Below are 25,596 nucleotides of genomic sequence, written 5' to 3'. Positions count from 1 at the left end.
ACCCCTGTCTCCAAAACCTTCGAGTGACTGGAGACCCATGAGACACCTTGCTCATAAAAATATTCATATGTTACTCGAGGCTTGTACCACCTACCCTCTCTAAGAAAAGCCAATTGTGGATGAGTATAAAGGTTGTCATTTTAATATAATTAATTATTTTATGCATCTTCATGAGATAACAATCACAGTCATGCATGCTCAACCCATTCAATGTTGTTTTGTATATACAAGCACTTCGCCTGTAAAGGCAAAAAACCACTTTACGTTTATGTATAAGCATGATTCATTTAACAATTGGTATCCTTTTTTGTATCTCATTATTTAAGTAACCCAAACTGGTATATAAAAAAATTTCAGTACAATGATACTTTTCAATAATAATTACATGCTACACATTCATCAACATGTCCCACCACAACAAAGGTTACTCAAACCTTGGCCATAGCCTGACCATAATAATTCATTTCATAAAAAAAAAATCAGACATTTTAAATCAAAGCCTGCAGGGTTTCATTAAACCTTAATCTGATTATTGAACAATAATCTTTATAATAAGCATTTAAGCATACTAACTTGAATCGATATGTGCAAACATAAATTAATACACATAAACATAGTTTAAAGTATACGAACATGGATTAAGGTATGCAACTATTCATGCTAACATAAATCCACATCTAAAATTCTGATGTAAGTATCCAGAATATATTTTTGACATTATAAATTATAAGTTTGTGGTATAATAACTTATTTTGATTTTTATGTGGTAAGTGGTGTATTGAGGTATGACAAAATGACCACCATTGGTAATACTTCAATTTATTTTGGTAGAAATTTTTATTATATTAAATTATATTTTTCTACAAATTTCGGACAACACTTGTCCTATATAAAATAAAATAAATTTTTTTAAAAAACTCTATTATATTTATACGAAAATATAAAAGCTATAATAGTTTTAAATGTTTAAAAATGTTTACAAAATTTTTAATAGAACGTCCCCTATGGAGGCAAAATTAGATTAAATTTTGGCAAAATTACCATAATTTAAATCTAGAACGAAATCCTAAGGGTTTAGGGGAGAATTAGGTGGTTCTAAAAACCTAAAAAGCATAAATTAGGGTTTATAGGTTCTTACCTGATTCTAGGAGGATTTCAGTAGTGCCTCCGCAGTGGTGACTCAAATCTACTGCTAAATTAAGCAGAATTCTTGTTGGTGATGCTTCAGGAGTCGAATTTATAATTTCTTGGGATTTCAGACCCTTTATTATTTTTTTTAATATTTAAAATCATCAGCAGATACATTTTCAAATAGGGGTTTAAAACCTCGGGTGGGTTACGTTTCACTCAAAACAATTTATACTGAATTCAAAAGATAATAACACGACATAAATAAAATATTTTTATTCAAAAGAGTGGTGTATCATTTAAAATATTATAAAATCAATACAATATCATGTGTCTGAATTCAGTGCTTGAGAAAGAAAAATGATTGGCTCATCGACAGTGCCCTAGCATTCTGCATCCACTCTGCATCGTATTTTTTTACCTGCAATAATCTGCCCATAAAAAGGGTTAGACTTGTAACAGTCTAGTAGATACATATAACAATTTCAAGTAACTCATAATATTAAAACATATTCAAATGCCATAGTTTAGGTCTACTATGCAACTCAGATGTTACAATTCATCCATAGCTAAGACTCGAGTTGTTTACAGAAAGATAGGACCAAAACACTAAAAAGAACATACTTTATTGTTTCATATTATAAAGGTATGTTTTCATCTCAAACTATGTGATTCAAAGGTCTTTGTTTCGATATTTATCCACCCTGGTACATGGGGTAGCAGAAAATTGCATACATCAAAAGCATCCGGAAGTATATTATTCTCAGGTATTTTAACCCAAGTGCTTGACTGAGCAGACTCAAAGCGGGCAGTCCGTGATCGGGAGAATCACCGCTAAGGCAGAATAGAAAGTAAGATGCATCTTGGACTACTGCAGTAGTTGGGGATCTATCACATAGGACTCGAGGATAGCCCGACCTCCAAAGACCTACAAGTGAGTAGAGACCACTGAAATGCTTTGCTCCCAAAAATCATGACAGAATCACTCGAGGTTGTACTATCTACCTTCTCTAAGGAAGAAATCAGAACAGAATGGGTCAGAAGAGTTTTCTTTATTATAGAGATCATTATTTTATGTGTCTTATACTTGGTAGGTCAGAATGGGGCTCAGTAACCCTATTACATGTTTTTAGGGTGATAACCAAGTTCTGTGTATCTGACTCAAATAAATTCAAGTACTACCAACAATAGTCATTTTCAGTTACCACATAAAATCAAAATAAGTTATTATAAAAAAACTTGCATTTTAAAATATTAAATATATTTTGGATACTTGCATCTGAATTGTAGATGTGGATTTATGTTAGCATGAATATTTGCATACCCTAATTCATGTTCACATACTTTGAACCATGTTTACATATATTAATTTTTGTTTGCATGTATCAATTCAGGTTAGTATGCTTGAATACTTGTTATAAAGATTATTGTTAAAAAATAGGATTAGGGTTTAATGAAACCCTGCAGGCTTTGAATTAAAATGCCTAAAATTATTGTTTATAAAATAAATTATTTGTTACCATGAAGCATGTTGATGAATGTGTAGCATGTGATTATTGCTGAAAAATATCATTGTACTGATTTTTTTTTATACACCAGTTGTTAAATGAATCATGCTTACACATAAACTTAAAGTATTTTTTCGCCTTCATAAGCGAAGTGCTTGTATATACAAAGCAACATTGAATGGGTTGAGTATGCATGATTGTGATTGTTATCTCATGAAGATACACGAAATGATTAATTTTATTAAAAAAATAACCTTTATATGCATTCACAGTTAGCTTACCTAAGAGAGGTTAGGTGGTACAAGCATTGAGTGACATATGAATATTTTTAGAAGAAGGCGTCTTATGGGTCTCCAGTCATTCATAGGTTTTGAAGATCAAGGTGAGAGATCTTCTAAACTTTTGTAGTAAGTTTAAGATACACCTGAATTAGTGGTTAGTGGTCTTTAAAGAATTTCCCTCGGTTATAAATCATTTTTCTTCGAATTCGTACACTAGTTATTTGGGGTAATTAAAATATACATGGTATAATAAACCCCAAAATGATCTCAATTGTACGACAACTAGTAGCCTGCGAGTACCTGTAGGGTTAATAAATATCAAAATAAAAGCTCTTATATTAGAATAATTACTTAAAAAAGGTGGATAATGTCATTGTTATTAAATGCATGAGTTGTTATTTGCATTAAATGCATGAGTAATTATTTGAATCATACTAGATATATGAGTTGTCATTTACTAAAATTATAGTAGTAGATATTTGTGCTTATTTTTACAGTATGATACCTATCATCAAATGATAAGCTTGATATAGTATGAATCTAAATTGCACAAGTAGAGTTAAATCATGAATCTTGAATATGTTTTGATATTTTAAGTTACCTGAAATTGGTATTTACTTATTAGACTAGCACAAGTTTGACCTCATGTTATGGGAAAATACAACTTCAAGTATAAGACACCTTGCACGATAGTGGATACTGAGCGGGAGTGGCATCAAAGAATCAAGATTTCTAAGATCTCAGAAAAACTTTAGGATTTTTATTTTTCAATCTTAAATATTTAATTGTCTAAACTTTTGTAAAGGACTTTGTATATAAGGCATTTTTGAATTAAATTATACCTTGATTTATAATATGGTTCCTAAAATGTAACCCGCAAGAGGTTTTAAACTGAAGTTTGAAATCATTTTGGTTATTTATTTTAAAAGAAAAATATTTAATTTTTACATATTTTTTAAAGGTTAAAAATCTCAGAGCATTACAGATGGTATCAGAGAGGAGTTTTGAAAATTTTGGTTCAAGATCCATCCTGCTTCCAACATTATACTGTAAGTACTTGCATAAATTATATTATGTCTTTGTTTATGTAAAATATAATTAAAAAATAAGAAAAAACAGTCATACCTAAGGTAAGTCAGAACATTCATGTAGTATGGGATGCATGAGAGTTTATGACTTTCCTTTTTTATGCATAAGATAAGTCCCAACATTCATGTAGTATGAGATGCATGAATGAAGGTGACTTTCTTATACTCTTGAAATAAATAACTGATGTTTGTATACCTAAAGTTGTTCACTCAATTATGACATTAGAGTAATGATTCTATAACTATAGTGGCACAGGGTAATGTTATCCAATGTTTCAACCGAGGGTGATGAGACCCGAGTTTGGCCAAGAAATATCTAAGACGGTTCTTTAAATGACTATAAGAAGAACATAGGGGTTTCGTTGGTTTTAGAAATTTGAAGAATAAACACTTATTTAATAAATGTTGATGTACATATTATCTTTTTATCTATTTATTTTAATTATAAATTTATTGAATATAGCATAGCCTCTCGAGTAGGAAGGAATCCCCCTTAGGAACAGAACCAATAACAAGACTTTGAAACCCTTAACAATTTAGTCATTGCTATAAGAGATCAAGTACAAAACAAACAAAATCTAGTAAAACCAGTAGAGCGTTATTGTTCCCTCGCGACTTACATTATAAAGGTGTGCTTAGAGTCTGTTTTGCTTTTGTTGAGTCGGATGTAAGTTGCCCAGTTCAGGTGAATCAATACCCCAAAGGGGCAGCCCATATGCTTGAACTGTAATAGCTTGCGGGCAAAATTATGAATGAATTAAATGCATTGAGATTTCTTTTGTTCACCCTTGTTGTGATTGCTTCTTGTGATTGCAATTCTTCTCCCTCTATTCTCTTTTGCTCTCTTTCACTTTGATTACAAGCTTCCGTGACTGGCAAGCGAGCTGACAAGTAGGTTTGCAGTGGTAAGGAAGGACCATCGCGTCGCGCTGGCCTATTGAAGAAAATAGGTTTGTGACAAGTGGTACTAGAGTCTGTTTTCATGTTGGGGAAGGGACTCTGAAGTCGGTGTCGACAGACATGCCGACAGACTGCGATTTGTGAGCAAGACATCATGGCGCCTTATCAAAACTTGCGTAACACCAAAGGCAAGGCAATTGTCAAAGTTGAGGAGATGGGTTCACCTTGAGGCCAAGAGGAGTTGGTTGCAACTGTCAACAGGCTGGTGGAAGATGTGACTTTGCACGAGGAAGTGATTTCATGCGCAGTTGAATCATTCGGTGGACTGAATGATGTGGTGGCGAGCCTGCAAGAGCAGGTGAACTTACTAATGGGGCAGGTCACTTCATTGACAACTACAGTGGTCGACTTGCAGACTGAAGTAGGAGAGCTTCAGTTGAAGAATCGTATATTACAGCGGTCAGTGACCCTAAATGGCGGAAATGGTGAGCAGCCATCAAGGATTGATGTGCCAAGACTCTCAAAGTTCAATGGTTCTCGAGATAGCAAGGTCGTTGAGAACTTTTTGTTCCAAGTAGAAGACTACTTGGATATTCAAAATGTGACGCTTGAAGATCTTTGGATTAAGCCTACAACAATGTTATTGGATAGAGATGCGATCGCTTGGTGGAGGCGGAAGCACAACAACTACTTTATGCCAAGAAATGCGCAGAGACAGGTGTACCAGATGATTTGTGAGCTTAAACATACTGGTTCATTACAAGACTATGTCAGAATGTTCCAGAAGCTTATGCTGGAGTTGCCTAACATGCCAGAAGAGGATAAGCTCAACTGGTTCATTATGGGACTTTAGCCATGGGCACAGTTTGAAGTGGAAAGGAGCAACCCTCGTATTTTGGAAGATGCATATGTGGTAGCTGAGTGCCTAGTTGATACTTAATGCAAGCCTTTCACCCATCAACTAAAGCCGGGAAGAAGCCTGACCACAGAGGAAAGAAGGACGAGTGGTGTGACAACAAAGGTGAGGCGTCGACATGCCATCAATTCGATAAAAAATAAAGCTACACAAAGCATAACAACAACAATAACAAGGGTACAGTTGTGACATGCTGGTTCTGTGGCGATAGGCATATCACCGGACAATGTCTTAAGCACCTCGTAAAGGATGATGGGCAAGCCAATGTAATGCAGAAAGAATGCAGTGACATTGAGAACATGCAACCAAGGATGAGGACCTTGTGATCAATTAACGCAGCTAGAAGTTGCGCAGCTAAAAACATGTAGGTCAGTAAGGAACTTATGTACTTGAAAGTCATTATGAATGAAAAGTCTACTTCAGCAATGATAGACTCTGGGGCTACACACAACTTTGTCTCGCAGAAAGAGGCAGAGCAGTTGGGATTGAAGCCCAGGCCAAAGCAGAGGACCATCAAAACGGTAAACTCTAAGGCCAAGCCCATCCTTGGTGAAGCGAGAGATGTCGTTATCCAAGTGGGGAGTTGGGCCGGTAAAGCCAACTTCTTTGTGGTGCCCCTAGATAATTTTAAGATGATTTTGGGTATGGAGTTTTTGCAAAGTCAGAATGTTATGATGCTACCAAGGTTTAACACGTTGACGATCATTGAGCCAGACTTGTACCACACAGTGCAGTGCCTTACGTAAAAAGGCAAGTCTTAAGTGTTATCGGCGATACAGCTGAAGAAGGGTGTTAATCATTGGGAGCAAACATTCTTAGTTGTCGTGTGCACAGAAGAATGGAAGGTAGAAGCAGCAGTGCCACCGACCCTAGCCCCACTGTTAGAGGAGTTTTGGGGGGTGATGCCTTCGAAATTGCCAAAGCGTCTTCCGCCAAGATGCGAGGTCGATCATAAGATTAAGTTGACCCCGAGAGTGAAGCCTCTCGCAATGGTTCTATACCGCATGGGGTCAGCTGAGCTAAAAGAGCTACACAGAAAACTAGATGAGATGTTGGACGCATGCATCGTTCATCCATCGAAAGCCCTATTTGGCACCCCGATCCTATTTCAGATGAAACATGACAGCTTCAAATAGTTATGTGTGGATTATCGTGATTTGAACAAAATTACAGTGAAGAACAAATACCCATTGTCACTAATAGCAGACTTGTTCGATCAGCTAGGCAGTACCCATATTTTTTCCAAGCTAGATCTGCGATCAGGTTACTGGCAGGTGAGGATTGCTGAAGGTGATGAGCCGAAGACAACTTGTGTCACCTGCTATGATGCTTACGAAATCTTAGTAATGTCATTTGGGTTGATAAATGCTCGAGCCACATTCACGAATTTAATGAACCAGATCTTTTACCTTTACTTAGACAAGTTCGTGGTAATCTACCTGGATGATATTGTGATCTACATCAGCAACATGGAAGAACATGTTGGGCACTTGCAAACAGTGTTTCAGGTGCTGATGGAGAATGACCTCTGTGTCAAACGAGAGAAGTGTCTCTTTGGGCAGGAGGAGATCAGCTTCCTTGGCCACGTTGTGGGGCGTGGTGTGTTGCATATGGATGGGCAAAAGATAAGGGTCATCCAGGAATGAGTTCTGCCAAGCAAAGTTCCACAGTTGTGGTGATTCCTTGGTTTGGCAAAATACTATCGGCGTTTCATCGAAGGCTATTTCCTCATTGTTGCACCCCTTGCAGATTTATTAAAGAAGAATTGGGTATGGCTCTGGACAGAAGCATGCCAAGATGCCTTTGACGGCTTGATGAAAGCCTTGGTGATGGAGTCAGTGTTGCGACTGCCTGATCACTCAAAACCCTTTGAGGTCCACACAAACGCCTCAAACTTTGCCATCAGTAGAGTTATTATATAGGAGGGTCATCTGATTGCATGTGAGAGTCGCAAGCTGAAGGATGAAGAGAGGCGTTACACGATGCATGAACGTGAGATGACCGCCATTGTGTATTACCTCAGGACCTAGCGGAACTACCTCTTGGGTGCCCAGTTTATCGTTAAGATGGACAATGTGGTCACGAGCTATTTTCAAACATAGAAGAAACTGATGCCTAAGCAAACTCGGTGGCAGATGTTTTTTGATGAGTTTGACTTTTCCTTGGAGTACAAGGTTGGAAAAACCAATGTTGTTGCGGATGCCCTGAGCCGTAGGGATGAACTGACAGTTGCGCACACGAAACCTTCTGAAGTGCATTTGGAGGGCACATTGTTGAGCCGCATATGCGAAGGGATGTAGTAGGATCCGACAGCACAACACCTTGTTTCTCTAGTGCAGGCAGGGAAGACTCAGTGGTTTTGGCTACAGAATGACCTTCTCGTGACAAAATGGGGACACATCTTCGTGCCACGATGGGGAAACCTCCACCGAGAACTGCTTAAGGAGTGCCATGATACACTATGGGCTGACCGTCCTGGTCAGGAGCGGACCTTAGCACTCCTTGAGTGAGGCTATTATCGGCCGCAGATGAGGGACGACATTGAGGAGTATGTGCAAACATGCCTCATCTACCAGCAAGATAAGGAGACAAACCAGAAGGCTGTCAGTCTCCTTGAGCCTTTGTCAATTCTAGAACGTCCTTGGGATAGCATCTCTATGGACTTCATTGTTAGTCTGCCAAAGATAGAGGGCATCAGTTCTATTTTGGTTGTGGTGGATCATTTCTCAAAGTATGCCACCTTCATCTCAGCTTCTAAGGAGTGCCCTGCGGAGTTTTTCGTAAAGCATGTGGTGAAGCACTGGGGCATACCAAAGCGCATTGTGAGTGATCGCGATGCTCGTTTCACGAGCAAGTTCTGGCGTAAAGTATTTTGACTACTTGACTCTGATTTGCTATTTTCAACAAGCTTTCATCCACAATCAGATAGGCAAACAGAGCACATCAACGGGATACTTTAGCAGTACCTTAGGCATTTTGTTAGTGCCAATCAGAAAAATTGGGTGAAGCTCCTTGACGTGGCACAATTTTGTTACAATCTGCAGAAGAGCGAGTCTTCAGGCCACAACCTGTTTGAGATAGTCACGGGGCAGCAGCCACTGACCCCGATGTGATCATCGCAAAAATTTTCCTCTCTTGGTATTCTCTCTCTTCCTTCTCTTTTCCTTTTTAATCCCTATTTTCTCATTTTTGAAGGGAGAAAATAAAAGACAAAAGAAGAGAGAAGAAAAAAAGAAAATAAGAGAAAAGAGAGAGGAACTCTTTTGCGAAGGTCTCACTTGACCTTGATTTGAAAATATTTAGAAAATTACTCGCCTCCGTTTTGAAAATATTGCGGGAAAAAAATAGGAGACGGGGCTCGCTCGTCAGTATGAGGTTCGACCGTTCCTGACACTTTTACCAGAGGTAATCGAACCAAGGGTCGAATTCATGCCTTTTTGCTTTGCTAAAAGATTATCTAAGAATTTATTCTAAGTCTAAATGCACAAAGAATCATGTTTGTGCAAATGCAAGGATGTATGCTCTTTCCAAAAATGATTTTGGAAATCTCCAAGTGTTTCGGATGAATTTGATGATAGAGTGAAGAAATGGTTTCTAACTTAGAACTTAAGATTAAAGTTCCAAGTTTTTAGAATAATTAGAGTTTGAGAAAATAAATCTGGACTTCGAAAGGAATGATTTTGAACTTGAGATAAAAGGAGAAGAAAGGAAGTTTCAAAGTCATAAATGAACTTTGAATTAGAATTTTGAATTTGAATCTAGGAGAATGAATGAATATTTGGAATGGAATTGAATTCTACATTTGAAGCTTTGAAATCAGAATGAGATTTGAGAAATCCAAATGGAATTGGTTTTAAGAGAAATGGAATGGGTTTTTGGAATTTGGAAATCAAGATAAACTTGGATTCTGAAATCTGAAATGAAATGGAATTGGATTTGAAAGTTGGAATTGAGAATAGAATTTGATTTGAAGTCTGGAATTCAAGATGGAATTTGAATCCAAAGTCTGGACCCTAAATAGAATTGAGATCAAAATTGAATTCTGGATTTAGAATCCTAAATGAAAATTGGATCTGAAATTTGAGATCCAATTATGGAATTTGGATCTGAAGTCTGAGATCCAAGATGGAATTTGATCCGAAATTTGGAATGGAATTTGGATGTGAAGTCTGAGATCCAAGATGGGATTGAATTTTGGGTCCTAAAGAAGATTTGCATCTGAAGTCTAAGGTCCAAAATGGAATTAAATTCTGGATCCTAAAGGAGATTTGGATCTAAAGTCAGAGATCCAAGATGGAATTGGATTCTGGATCCTAAATGGGTTTTGGATCTGAAGTCTGAGATCCAAGATGAAATTGGATTCTGGATTTAGAATCCTAAATGGGAATTGGATCTGAAGTCTGATATCCAAAAGTGGAGATTGCATTTGGAAATCTGGATCTAAGTTGGGATTGGGATCTAACTTTGGATTTGGATTTTGAAAGTCCAAATGGGACTTTTGAAGATGGGTCTGGGTTTTGAACCTAGATTGATTTTAAAATTTAGGGAGAGTCAAGTCTTTGAGATTCAGAATCAATCTCGAACTTTGATTTTAAATTTGAAGAAGATAAACTTGATTTTGAATCAGAAGATGAATTTTGAATTTGGAATTAGAAGTTTTGAATACAAAATGAATTTGAAATTTCAAAGTCAATTTGGACTTTGAAATCGAATTTTGGATTTTAAAAACGAGATAGAATTGAATTTTAATCTATAAATAAGATTTGATCTGAGAAATGGAGAAAATACTCAAAATCACTTGGAGTTTTAAAAGTGAATTTTGAAAATATGATGCAATTTTATCCTAAATGATGAATGAATTTAAAGAATTTTGAAATTGGATTTGAAAAGCATATTTCATTCTTTACATGAATTAAAAATAAGATTAAAGATATAATATATCCTTGACTATGGTCATTGAATGTATTATATGATAATCATGTTTAAATTCAGGTGAAGAATCAAACATATTTTGATGCTTTTATAGAGTTTAAAATAAAATTAACTCTCAATATATCCTGACTATGACCATTGATATATGTATTGAATTAATTTTAAACTAAACCTTGATAAAAAGGGAAAATATTTAGGAAAATATGATGATTTTTGCAAAAGAATCCAGTGTGGATCTAATGTTATTCTATAAAAGATGAAAATTCTAAGTTTTGTTTACATCTTGACTATGGCCATTGATGTAAATCATCAACTTAGGATTAATCACTTTTTATAAAATGGTGCACGTGCCATTCGTGTTTCATCATTGTGAGATTTTGGAAAATAGAGGTAAAAAGCATGAAAACAAACAATTTATGACGTTTACGATGCTCATTCATTCTATCTAAAAGCTGGAAATGTAAATTCTCATTATGACCTAACTTGTTACAATATTTAAAATTGAAATTACAACTCCCAAGTAATGACATTTTCCACATATTCCCTGCAAAACACTTGGTTAGTATGAAAATAAAAGGAATTTGCACATATCATATGGATGTTAGGGTAAAATGCTCATATGCCAATATATACATGATGAAAAGATGAAAAATGGCATACATACCTATACACATACATCTATATACATGCATATATATATATATATATATATATATATATATATATATATATATATATACATGTATGGCATATACAATGGCTTCTAAGATAGGAGATAAGGTAAGGGGGGGGGGGGGGGGGGGGGGTTGTAGCCATAACAGAAAAACCATAGCAATGTATTGATTATTATCATGATTATGTGAGAAACTACAGAATGCATGAAAGATTATGGGAAATGGGCATATGTAGGGGATAACAGAAGGCAAAGGGTGAAGTGCAAAGATACTATACCTATACGTATGGACAACAATGTGCAGGTGATGCTGCAAGTGACAGTACAAGGGTTATGCACAAATGTCACAAGGGTGTGAGTGCAGATGATTTTATAAATGCAGCTAATGATAACACGCTGGTAACAGGGTGGATGGCCACATGCTGTATACAGGATTCATAAGGTGTATAGTGTGTGATGTGCTGGAATGTAGAGAGGAAGTGGGGTGGATGCCAGGTACCAGTGGCAATGGACCAAATAAAACATAAAATTGAATGTATGTTGGAGATCAAATGGAAACAGGAGATCGAGCTGAAGAATCCCCAAATAAATGTAATAAAATACCACACAAGGGAACACCTGATCAAAAGATAAATCAAATATGATTAAAAATAGGAAGTCCTATATAAATTAGAAATTAAGGTGAAACAAGCCATCTAGAGAAAAAAATAAAAACAGGGGATAGTGTGTAAATGTTGATGTGAATAGCAGTGTACTTAATAAGTACAACCAATTGTTCTTGCTGTGGGATTGATGATGGCTCGCAGCCATCAGTGGAACCGTTGTGGTAAATGTGAGGCTATAGCAACTCAGGGAGTTGCTGTAGATGCAAAAAAGCAATGGTCGACTCTGGTGCAGATATAAGGAAGTGAAAGGACACCCATGTACAGCCCTGAATGTTTAGGCATTTGTTGAAGTGGATCTTTATGGGTATGCAATATGGAGGCTGTAGGCTTTAAAAGCCAATGCATATGTCGTGCTGGTGAAGGTAGTCTGTGACTGAAATCAAGGTGAAAATTGTCATGCACAAACAATATGCAAACAGTGAAATGATGTCAAACAGCCAGGTACCTTAGTAAAATAGAAATAATGGGTTAATTTCTGCAGAATGACTTCAGCAGCTACAGTGAGACTATACTAGCATGCTGAAGGTCAATTATCATAGGTCAATGCAGAAGCTGAGCATGATATGTAGATAACACACCAGCCGATAATCAGTGTACTGATACAGTAATGTGTGCAAATTGATGTATGCCAAACAATTTATGCATGCAGATTACCATATGTGGTGTGGTAAATATGGAAAACTTAACTAATACAATGTATCTAATATGTAAAACTAACATATATAATATATCCATTTATGTATAAACTGGCATATATAATATACACATTAGCATATGTAATGGAATGAATCAAGATGGACAGATCAAGATGGTTTTGCCACAGTAACCTCGGCTAGCCCAGCTGGTGCGACATATCGATCTTACTGATTGCAAAGATGGTTCTCTAGCCGAAATTCTGAGGTAGATTTAGGATCCCCTCCATCCTTATTGACAGTTTTTTCTTTCACTTGATTATTCTTGTGTCATGTCATCAGGATGAGAAGTTAGATATCTTACCAGAATGACTTTCTGAACCTATACAATTCGACTTCCACTTGTTTCTCAGTGTGAGAGTCATGATCTACTCATGTGAATCATTTTCCTAACCATGAAAAACTCGTTAGAGCCTTCATCTGAGAGTAATGCTGCCCTGTTCACATCTGCTTGTAAGATTAGCCTTAATAGCTTGCATTTTGCAACTCAGATTACAGTAAACAGGAACTGCAATTTTCTGGAGATAAGAAAATCTGAAGCATTTAGGTGAGGCCCACATATCGCAATGGTGACATGGATTTAAGGCAATTAGATTAAAGTACAAACATTCATGACTACAAAACACATCATAGATGAGAAATTACTGTTGATATACCACCAATATATCAAAATGCAGATCACCAGAGGCCGATGATCATGTATTGCTATGGAGATCGAGGTAACAGTGTAACAGAAGCTATAATACAGGTATTGAAAAGGGGATATAATGAATATACAAATGAAATGTCATACTGGTGAAACCAGTGAAACAACCCCCTATGCTGCCACGGATTCCTGATCTTTCAGGTTTTGGCCGTGTAATAGAATTTATAGGCAAGCCATCTGAACGTCAATGGGTCTTAAGCTACAATGATAATATATGATAAATGGAGTGAGATAGATGAGATGATGTTATGCTAAAACCAAAGAAGTTTGCAATGGACGAATCGTGAACAGATCCCAAAGAGGAATGCAAAAATATAGTGTAAATGTAGTGGATCTTTAGAGAAATACGAATTGGAAACCCAGACATTAACAGGTAAAAGACATCAAAACGAAAAAAAATAAGAAAATTACATAAGATATCTAAACACATATAAGAAATCCAAAAAGAAGACATTAAGATATAAACAAAATGTAGATCCACATGACAATTTAAAATCAGTAAACGATCAGGAAGAAGAACAGTCATTCGCAGAATCAAAAGAGAATCAAAATATTACCAGATCGTTAAGATGGAGCAGAGCACATAAGCAAATCGTGAAAGAAAAAAAAAGTGTTGGAATGAGATACTCTGATTGCTATTGCACAGGAGGGTGTTGAAGTTACTATGAGCAACTCAACACAGTCCATGGTGCATTAATGGGGCGATTAATAAGGGAAAACTAAGAAAATCAAGAAGGAAAAGGAATAAAGGGAAAAGAAAGAGAGGGAAGGGCTCTTACCGGATGGCTTAAAAGCTCTGGCTATAGGACCGACTTCTGTCAATCAATGGGGAAGAAGGTAGGTTGCTTGAGACTCCGATGAATGATAGATGATGGATGCTTCAGAAGGAAAGTTGATGGTCTTCTTGGATAGATATCAGAGGAGAAAATGGATGTTGAAGGAGAATTGTTGCGTGAGGGTGGATCCTGCTTAACGATGGTCGATCCTCGAGAAGCAAAGTTGAGGGAGAGAAACTTGATGTTTGATGTGGGAAAATGGATGATCCTCCAAAGAAGATCGATGTCTCTTCTTAAAGAGAGCATGGAAGGCTCGAGAGGAGAAATGGTTGAAGAATGAGGGTGGAGAGGAGAAGGATTTGTTGAGGATGGACGATGGAGAGCCATCCTGCGAACAAGAGCTCGATGGAAGCTTCCAGAGGAGGAAATATGCGAGAGAGGGGTGAGCCTGTGGCCGTTGCAAACTTTTCCTTTTTTCAAAAAGGATGTCCCCTTAAAGAAAACTTTTCATAAAGTGCTTTTTCAAATGAGGTTTTTAGCAAAACTAACTTTAAAAAGCTTGAAACCATTCGGTTTTCTCATATTTTTTCCGATTTTTTGGGCTTTTGTGTTGTTTTTCCATAATTTTGTATTTTTGGAATAAAATTCTAAAATTTTACGAGAAAACAAAGATTAAAACTATTTTTTTTGTGTTTTTGCAAAATATTTACAAATGAAGGTTTTCTTGAGAATTCGAGTTATTTCTCTGAAAAAATCTTCAGAAAGAGAGTTTATATCTGAATTTTGAGAAAATATTTGAGGTTTAAAAACCTCGAATCGAGAAATACAGAGTTGTGGATCCAACAGGATATCAGATGGACTGTTTGAGCTTTTCAGAAATTATTTTTGGCATTTTAAAATTTTAATTTGAAAATTTGGATAACGAGGCTCAGATTTGGTTTTGACACTGGGTCCAGACCCGAAATTGAGTCGAATATATCAACATGGATTTTAATCAAGAAAATCTGAAGAATAACTGAAATTTAGTTTTGAAATTGCTTTGATTTTCTCAGAAAATGGGGCCAGGGGCAAAAGGACATTTTTACAAAACTTTGAAAAAATTGGGGTGTTCACAGATGCCCCTCTTTGCTACTAAACCGGTTGAAAGCGGAGCTTAGTGGCAAAGATAACACTCCAAATTTTGAAAATGCCCCAGTCAGCAGATCTGAACTGGGTGTGGAAGAATTATTTTAGAAACATGGCTTCTCAGGCTTAAAACCTTATCCTGAATGGTTTTGGGGAGACGAAATCCTCGAAGATGATGTGACCAAATAATAGAAATGAGGAAATCGTGATGGGACTTTGGGTGAAAATCCTGAAGATGGTGGAAAATAAGAATTTCGATCAAGTCTCATGGGTGAGACAAGATATGCTTTTTTTTGGAATGATTCAGGTTTAGCTCTTAACCTGGATGGGACAAAGATATATCAAGATGAATTGAATGAGGAAAGGAATACATGAGGACCTTGATGGGACATTTTTGGAAAATGCCTCATGAAATGAAGTTCAAGTAAAATCCCTTTTTGGATGGACATGCAAAGCATGGATTCTTTGATGGGAAGAGCAATGATGGGATTGGAAAAAAACACCTTGTCAAAACGAGGAATTTTGTAGGAACAAGACTCAGGTTTTAACCCAAACCTGAAAAAAGAAGATACCTCGTGAAGCGAGGTTCATGCTTAACCCTTAACCTGAAAGGGGACGACCAAATGGAATCCTCGAGCGAAGAAACCATGATGGGACCTTCGGGTTTTGGATGAACAAATCCAAAAGGGGTTTGCGAAAGGAGGAAGATGGGGTTCCCTAAAGCTTTGGAAAAATGGACGATATGGGCGTCTCATTGCTGAGACTGAAAATAGCTTTTGAAATCAATGACCTCTCGCAGAAAGTACATGTTTGACCCTTAACTTGAGTGGGTACAACCATACAGATTTCTTGAATGAAGAAACCGTGATGGAACATGAAGAGATACTTCTCCTAAAGGAGGCAACTCTTTTGAAAAATATAAACAACGTTAGGTTGCATCAAAATAGATATTGAATATTTATTTCATTCTTGAAATAGCTAAAAATTTTTGCCAATAAGATAAAATTGTAGTTGACTAAAATGCTTGAAAACTGTGCACGTATGTGCAAAAAGATATTCCCTCTTTTACCTAGAGTATTTCCTCCAATGAGGTTAACTCGGTTTTAAGAGTCAAATTCAAAATTTTAGCGCTGATGATTTTCTTCAAGGAAGCTATCCATTTCCCTGATATGAGAAGAGAAGAAGTATTCTTAATTTCATAAAAACAAGTAGTGAAAAGATACTGATAAAGGAATTTTGCATGAGAAAAGATGACTTCTGGCAATTTTGGCAGTTTGATATCCCATTGTTTTTCCCATGATGATCTTTTTGCACTCTTTTTGAGTCATTGAACTTTCTCGGGTTTTTACACCATCCTTCATTTGGATGTGTCCTGACTTTTCTCTCTCTTTCGGGAAAGGGTATGTCACAAACTCCTTCATCTTGGAGATGTTTTGATCCTTCTTTTATCTCAAGAATTATATTGATGATATAGGCTCAAAGGGTCTTTAGATGATAGCAGAAATCAAATATCTTTTAGGGTTTGTCGGTAGGTTCATCACACTCGCCTTCATCTTGACGGTGATCTGAACTTTTCCTGAAAGGATCCGTCACAAACTCCTTCATCTCGGAGATGATCCAAATCTTCTTTGGCCCTGAGGGTCTAGCTCGCTTATTCATCTTCATCTTGACGACAATTGCGAGATCTCTTTTGTGGATATTTGATTGCAACTTTAAATAAATGTGAAGATATGAATTGAGTGGATTCTTTTATAGCTCAAGATACTTCTACTGCCTGATTGCCAGAGAGTCATCCTTAAACATGCGCCATAGCCATGATCAATATCAATTCACTTCTAGCTTTTCAACATCATTGAATATTTCTTTCGCTAACCATATCGAGGATATTTTGTACATCCTTTTGGTTGATCAACAGAAAAAAGATTTGAATTTTATCCCTTTTTCGCAAAAAGCTTCACCTTTTTGGAAAGAATACTAGAAGTAATCTGAGGTAATTCTTTTGTGTAGTCAGATTTTTAGAATCAACAAATGCTTTTAGCAAATCGGCAAAGTTTTCATGAATTCTTTGTGAAATAATCATTCAATATAGATTTCGATGAGACCTTGAGCTGAATCTTTGATTTTGGAAATACATGACCAGCAAAAGCTGGAACCTTTGAAATATATGACCAGCAAAAGTTGGAACCTTTGAAATACATGACCAACAAAAACTGGAACCTTTGAAATACATAACCAGCAAAAGCTGGATCCTTTGAAATACATGACCAGCAAAAGCTGGAACCTTTGAAATGCATGACCAGCAAAAGCTGGAACCTTTGAAATACATGACCAGCAAAAGTTGGAACCTTTGAAATACATGACCAGCAAAAGCTAGAACCTTTGAAATACATGACCAGCAAAAGCTGGATCCTTTGAAATACATGATCAACAAAAGTTGGATCCTTTAAAATACATGACCAGCAAAAGTTGGATCCTTTGAAATACATGACCAGCAAAAGTTTGATCCTTTGAAATACATGACCAACAAAAGCTGGATCTTTTGGAAATACATGACCAGCAAGTTGCTGGATCCTTTGGAATAAGTCAAATTTAGAAGTTCAAGTCAGAATTTGATTTGTAGAAGGAAAAGCTTTGATCAGAAGGCTGAATTTAGGAAGTTACCGGTGTGAGGACCGGATTTTGGAAATGAGCTCAATATATGATTGAAGAGTTTGAGAAATAACCAGTGCAAGGACTGGGTTGTGAAGATGAGCTAGATTTTCAAAATGAATTTAGAAAGTAAAGATTCTTGGTGAAAACTCTGAATTCAATGGACCATCATAGTTTTAACTGCATGTGGTCTGCTTTCAGGATTCATTCCCTTATCCTGAATGGGGAACAATAAAAAGAATACCTTATTGAAAGAAGGCATCAGATTTATCCCTTATCCTGAAAGGGTACGAATGAAAATTGAAGAATGATAAAAATCGATGAAAGATTGATAGAAATTGACAAAATTTTAAGGAAAGATTGATGAAAGTTCTGAATTTTGATAGGCCATCATAGTTAATCGTATGTGGTCTGGTTTTTCAGAATTAACCCCTTATCCTGAATGGGGGAAATAATAAAAAGAATACCTCATTGAAAGGAGGCATCAGGTTTATCCCTTAACCTGAAAGGGTACGAATGAAAATTGAAGAATGATAGAAATCGATGAAAGATTGATAGAAATTGACAAAATTTTAAGGAAAGATTGATGAAAGTTCTGAATTTTGATAGGCCATCATAGTTAACCGTATGTGACCTGGTTTTTCAGGATTAACCCCTTATCCTGAACGGGGGAAATAATAAAAAGAATACCTCATTGAAAGGAGACATCAGGTTTATCCCTTAACCTAAAAGGGTATTTTTAAAGATAAAGATGGATGAAATTTAATAAGATTGATGAAAATTTGTTAAAATTTGGCAGAAATTGGCAATAGTTTGATGAAAATTTGATTAAATCGAAAAATGAACCAAATGAGATGAAATTAATAAAGATCACAAGATCAATTGAGAATTAATAGAATTTGAGAAAAAGAGTTTTTGTCTAATCCCGCCTGCATATGATGAAGGAAGATGATTATAGATCAAAAATAAAATGCTCCAGTATCATGGAGAAGAACATGAGAATCGATAAAAGATTATTATTTTATTGAAATGACTCTTTGGATAGTACAAAAGGATAGAGTGAATATTTTAAGTATAAAACTTCTTCAGATGTAGAGCATTGACAGGATCTGGTATTTCTACCCCATCTGCGTTGATCAGACGATATGAATTACGAGGAAGTGCTTCCTTAACCACATAGGGGCCTTCCCAATTAGGTGACCACTTGCCCCGTGGTCGATGCTTGAGATGAGTTGTGGATCTGAGCACCAAATCGTTAACTCGGAATTTTCTCTCAATGACGGACTTGGCATAGTGTCGAGCTATCCTCTAACGATAAGCTTGAGCATGCTCTGCTGCCTTGAGACTTTTTTCATCTAGTAGATCCAGTTGCACCAATCTCTGCTGCTGATATTGATCAAGTGACAATCCTATAAGGGAAGCAAATTTGATAGCGGGCTTCTGGACATGGAGAGACAACACTACTTTAGTTCCGTAAACAAGTTCCGAAGGAGTGGCATTGGTCGGAGTCCGAATGGTGGTTCAGTATGCCCAAAGTGCATCATGAATTTTCTCATGTCAATCTCGACCTGTTCTCACGGTCCTTTCCAAAATGCGGATTAGAATTTTATTGGTAGCCTCTGCTTGGTCGTTCCCTTGAGGATGGTAGGGAGCAGAGAAATAATGGCAAATTTTGAATTTAGAACAGAAGGTTTTCATCTTCTCATTTTTGAAATGGCTTTCATTGTCTGATACGAAGTCATGTGGTATGCCGAAGCGGCAAAGAATGTTCTTGTGAATGAAAGAAACCACATGGTGACCTTCTACCATGTGTAAAGTAACAACTTTAACTCATTTTGTGAAGTACTCTGTCGTAGCGAGAAAGTATTTGTGGCCATTGGAAACAGAAAGGGGTAATTGGACTTACGACGTTGAACACCCACATAGAAAATGGCCAGGGAGAGACAACTGATTGTAGATATGTGGCTGGCGCGTGAATGAAAGGTGTGTGCATTTGGCACTTGACACACTTCTTCACAAATCGATGACAGTCTTGTTGCATGGTATTCCAGTAGTATCCTTCTCGGACGATCTGCTTGATGAGAGTTTGATAACCAACATGGCCACTACAAATCCCTTTATGTGCCTCTTGGATAATTTCCATAGCTTCTTCTTTGTCTAAACATCTTGCATACTCGGAACTGAACCCACAGCGGTAGAGGACACTGACAAAAATGAAATAATGGGTAGACATACGTTGAATTGCACATTGCTCCCTTTTTGGCATTTCTGGTGAAAATTCACCAGTCTCAATGAAATTTTTGATATCTTGGTACCAAGGTTTCTCCTTCTGATTGACCTGGTTTATTTGCATGGCTGAAATGAAAGCAGGTTGCTCAAGTCTGCCAACTTTGAAAGAATGACATGATTCACTGCCTTTGAATGATAAAATGGAGCCTAAGCTAGCTAAGCCATCAGCTATTTGATTGTGCTCTCTCCTAATATGATTGAGCTGAAATTCTTCGAAGCTGTCCACAAGAGCTAGGACGATATTTTGATACAGGATCAATTTTGAATCTTTCACTTGTCATTCAATATTAACTTGACCTACGACAAGTAATGAATCGCCAAAGGCATGCACTCTCTTGGCATTGAAGTTTTGCAGAATTTTAAGGCCTTCTATTAGAGCTTCATACTCGGCCATATTATGAGTGCATTGGAAACCCAACTTGAGAGAATAATGAATCATTTCTTTTTCTGGAGTGATTAACAAGACTCCAATCCCTATGCCAGACATATTTTTAGAGCCATCGAAGAATAGGTTTCAAACTGGAGACTGTTGGATATTGCAGATGTGCTCATCAGGAAAATCATTCTTTGCTTTAATTTCTTCTGTCAAGGGAAAGTCTGTCAACTGATCTGCGATCGCTTGGCCTTTAATTGACTTTTGAGAAACATACTCTAAGTCATATTGCATTAGAAGGACCTGCCACTTCGCAATCCTTCCAGTGAGAAATGATTGTTCAAGAATGTATCTAAGAGGATTAAGTTTTGATAGAAATTTGATTTCAGATGCCAATAAGTTATGTCTTAATTTCTGGCACATCCAAACCAGAGCTAGACAAGTCTTCTCCATTTGAGAATACTTCTTTTCATAGTCAATAAAAGTTTTGCTCACACAGTAGATGACGTGCTCTATCAAACTGCCTTCTTCGTACTGTGCGAGGAATCCACCACAGGCATTCTAATTGACAGAAATGTATAATAAGAGAGGCTTCCCCAATTTTGAGGGTTTCAAAACTGGTGGATTAAAGAGATACTGCTTGATGCGCTCAAACGAGAGATGGCATTCCGATCCCCATTCAAATTTAACTCCTTTTCTTAGTAAATGATTGAAAGGTTCACACCTCATAGCCAAATTGGAAATGAATTTGCGAATAGACTGAATACGCCCTTGAAGGCTTCGCAGTTCCCTAAGATTAGTTGGGGGCGGCATGTCAATAATTGCTTTTGCTTTAGCCGGATCCACCTCTATTCCTTTTTTGTTGATTATGAAGCCAAGCAATTTGCCGAACTCAACTCCAAAAACACATTTCTGAAGATTAAGTCTCAATTTGTAGAGAATGAGTCTTTCAAAAACTTGACCAAGAGCATCGAGGTGATCCTCTTCTTCTTTAGACTTGACCAGAATGTCATCCACATATGCATCCATATTCTTATGCATCTGATCGTGAAAAATAACGGCCATTGTCCTCTGATAGGTTGCCCCGACATTTTTGAAACCCTATCGCGGAAGCATTGCCCAAATTTCTATAAAGAAGGTAAGTACTCGTATTCATCATCTAGACCTTAGCGTGTGATTGTAAGACCTCCTATCCCTTTCTTAAACCCTTAGAATTTCTTGTATGGACTCAAATATGACGATTTTATCAAAATCTCAGTCCATTTATGCCCCCATATAGGGGAGGTTTTGTCAAAAAATTTAAAAGTATTATTGAGATTTTCATACTGAAATGACAGAAGTTCTGTCAAAAATTTTAAAAAAAAATCCTTAGAATTTTCATGTTAAAATAGGACAGAACCCTTAGGATTTCTAGTCTTACTTGTTGTAGTTCAATAAATTCTTGCATCTTTCAACTCCTTTTATGCTTCGAAAAATAAATAGTGTACATGACTTTCACAAATTATTTCCATAACGCTGGCTCATTATTAAATTTTATTTCCAAGGTGGTCGCCCACCAACATTCTACATCATCGCTCAAATGGTATACTCTGAAGTCTACTTTCCTATCTTCAGGGATGCCTAGCAGACGAAAGATTTTCTCAATCTCACGTACCCATGTTTCTACGGCTTCAGGGTCAGTTTTTCTATAAATGTAGGGGGATCTAACTTTAGAATTTTTTTGTAAGAAATTTTACTCTGGTTGTAGTGCTCTATTGGTATAACTGGGTGTTATCTATTTTATATTTGATCTTATAACAATGGATAAATTGTTAAGGGTTTCAATAACAAAGTCATGTTGCTAGTTCTATTCTTGAAGTGGATTCTTTCATACTCGACGGGCTATCCTATATTCAATAAATTTATAATTAAAATAAATAAATAAATAAAAAGACAATATGTACATCAACATTTATTAAATAGGTGTTTATTCTTCAGATTTCAAAAACTAACGAAACCTTTATGTTCTTCCTATGGTCATTTATAAAACTGGATTAGATATTTCTTGACCGACCTCAGGTCTCATCACCCTCGATTGAAACATTGGGCAACACTACCCTATGTTGCTATAGTTAGAGAATCATTACTCTAGACAACTATTGTTTAGAGAATCATCACTCTAATGTCATTATTGAGTGAACAACTTTGGGTATGCGAACATTAATTATTTATTTCAAGAGAATAAAGAAGTCGCCATCATTCATGCATCCCATAATACATGAATGTTAGGAGTTATCTTATGCATGAAACAAAGTCATAAACCCTCATGCATCCCATACTACATGAATATTTTGACTTACCTTAGGCATGAATGTTTTTTCTTGTTTTTTAATTATATTTTATATAAGTAAAAATATAATATAATTTAAATACTTATAATGTAATGCCGACAGTAGGATGGATCTTGAACCAGAATTTTTAAAACTTCACTTTGATACTATTTGTAATGCCCTAAGATTTTTAACATTTAAAAAATACGTAAATTTTTTTATTTTTTATTTTTAAATAAACAACAACAACAATTTCAAACTTCAGTTTAAAACCAAAAGCGAGTTTTATTCTTGGATCCACAGTATAAATCAGGGCATAATTTAATTCAAACATGCATTATATACAAAGTCCTTTACAAAAGTTTAGACAGTTAAACATTTATGATTGAAAAATAAAAATTCTAGTTTTTTTTTTTTAGATCTTGTAAATCTTGATTCTTCGATACCACACTTGACCAATATCCAATATAGTGTACGGTTCTTCATACCTAAACTTGTATTTTTTCATAACACAGGGTCAGACTTGTGACAGCCTCGTAAGTAAACACCAATTTCAGGTAACTTAAAATATCAAAACATATTAAGAGATCATAATTTAACTATACTTGTGCAATTCAGATTCAGACTATATCAAACTTATCATTTGATGTTAGGTATCATACTGCAAAAATAAGCAAAAAGATTTACTAATATAATTTCAGCATAATGTAATTGTTTATATAAGCATGTAACAAATGACCACTCATGTATTTAGTATCATACAAATAGCCATTAAAGCATTTTATATAATATAAATAACCATTCATGCATTTAATATAAATAATAACTCCGAGTGACTAAAGACCTATGGGACACCTTGCTCCTAAAAAATATTCATATCACTCGAGGCTTGTACCATCTACTCTCTCCAAGGTAGGCCAACTACGAATGAAGATTAGAGTTGTCTTTTTAATAGAATTAATTATTTTATGTGTCCATGAGGTAACAATCATAGTTATGCGTACTCAACCCATTCAATGTTGTTTTGTATATACAAGCATTTTGCCTGTGAAGGCACAAAACTACTTTAAGTTTATGTATAAGCATGATTTATTTAACAATTGGTACCCTATTTGCATCTAATGAATTGAGTAACCCAAACAGATATATAAGAAAAAAAATAGCACAATGATATTTTTCAATAATAATCACATAATACACATTCATCAACATGCCCCACAACAACAAAGGTTACTCGAACCTTGGCCATAATATATCCATAATAATTTATTTTATAAATAAAAATTTCAAGTATTTTAATTCAAAGTGTGTGGGGTTTCATTAAACCTTAATCTCATTATTGAAGAACAATCTTTATAACAAGAATTCAAGCATACTAACCTGAATTGATACATGCAAACATAAATTAATGCACGTAAATATGGTTCAAAGTATACAAACATGGATTATGATATGCAACTATTTATGCTAACATAAATTCATATTTAAAATTCTGATGCAAGTATCCAGAATATATTCAACATTATAAATTAGTTTTTGGTATAATAATTTACTTTAATTTTTACGTGGTAACTGGTATATCGAGGTAGAAAAACATGACCACCATTGTTAGTACTTCAATTTATTCTGGTAAATTTTTTTTTATATTAGATTATATTTTTCTATAAATTTTAGGCAATACTTATCCTATATAAATTTTAAAAAAATTATTTTAAGAACCTCCATTATATTTATATGAAAAATCTAAAAGCTATTTTAAAATGGCCATATTGTTATAAATTTGTTTACAAAGTTTCCTCTGTAATGACTCGAATATTCTAAAAGGGTCCTAAATTCAATTTCGAGTTATAAAAAATTTGACATGACTTTTTGCCATAAAAATTTTGATAAAGGTTTTTATGAAAAATGGCTCGAATGTCTGAAAATGATTTTAATTTTTTTTGACAGAATTCTCTTTATAGTAACTCAAATTTTCTAAAATATTTGTATCATTTTTGACATAACTACTACTAGAATAGTTCAAAATTTCTGAAACGTTTATAAAGTTTTTGCCAGAACTCTGGTTATAATAGTTTAAAATATAAAAAATGCTTATAAAAATTTTGCCATAACTACTGTTATAATAGTTATAAATGTTTACAAATATTTATAAAAAAATTAATAGAACTACCCCTGTGTAGAGGCCATTTTATACTAAATTTTGGCAAAATTTCCATAATTTAAATCCTCAAAAAATCGCAAGGGTTCAAGGGAGAATTAAGTAGTTCTAAAAATATAAAAAGTATAAATTAGGGTTTATAGGTTGTTACCTAATTCTAGGAGGATTTCAGTAGTGCTTCCTACAGTGCTGACTCGAATCTACCACTAAATTAGGCAGAATTCTTATTGGTGATGTTTTAGGGGCCGAATTTGTTTGGGTAGTATTCTCCCAAATAAACTGAGACTATCAATCTATAAAAGCAAAGGGCACATAGAGTTTTGGTGAAAGAAATTAGAAAATTAAAGGGGATTTAGGTTGGAAATTTAGAGAGGGAAAGAGAGAATTTAGGAGAAAGAGAGAACTAGAGAGAGAAAGAGAGGGGGGAG

The sequence above is a fragment of the Nuphar pumila genome, chromosome 2, assembly GCF_984573655.1.
Source record: "Nuphar pumila chromosome 2, dmNupPumi1.hap1.1, whole genome shotgun sequence".
Taxonomy (NCBI): domain Eukaryota; kingdom Viridiplantae; phylum Streptophyta; class Magnoliopsida; order Nymphaeales; family Nymphaeaceae; genus Nuphar; species Nuphar pumila.
Note: the sequence above shows the minus strand (reverse complement) of the source record.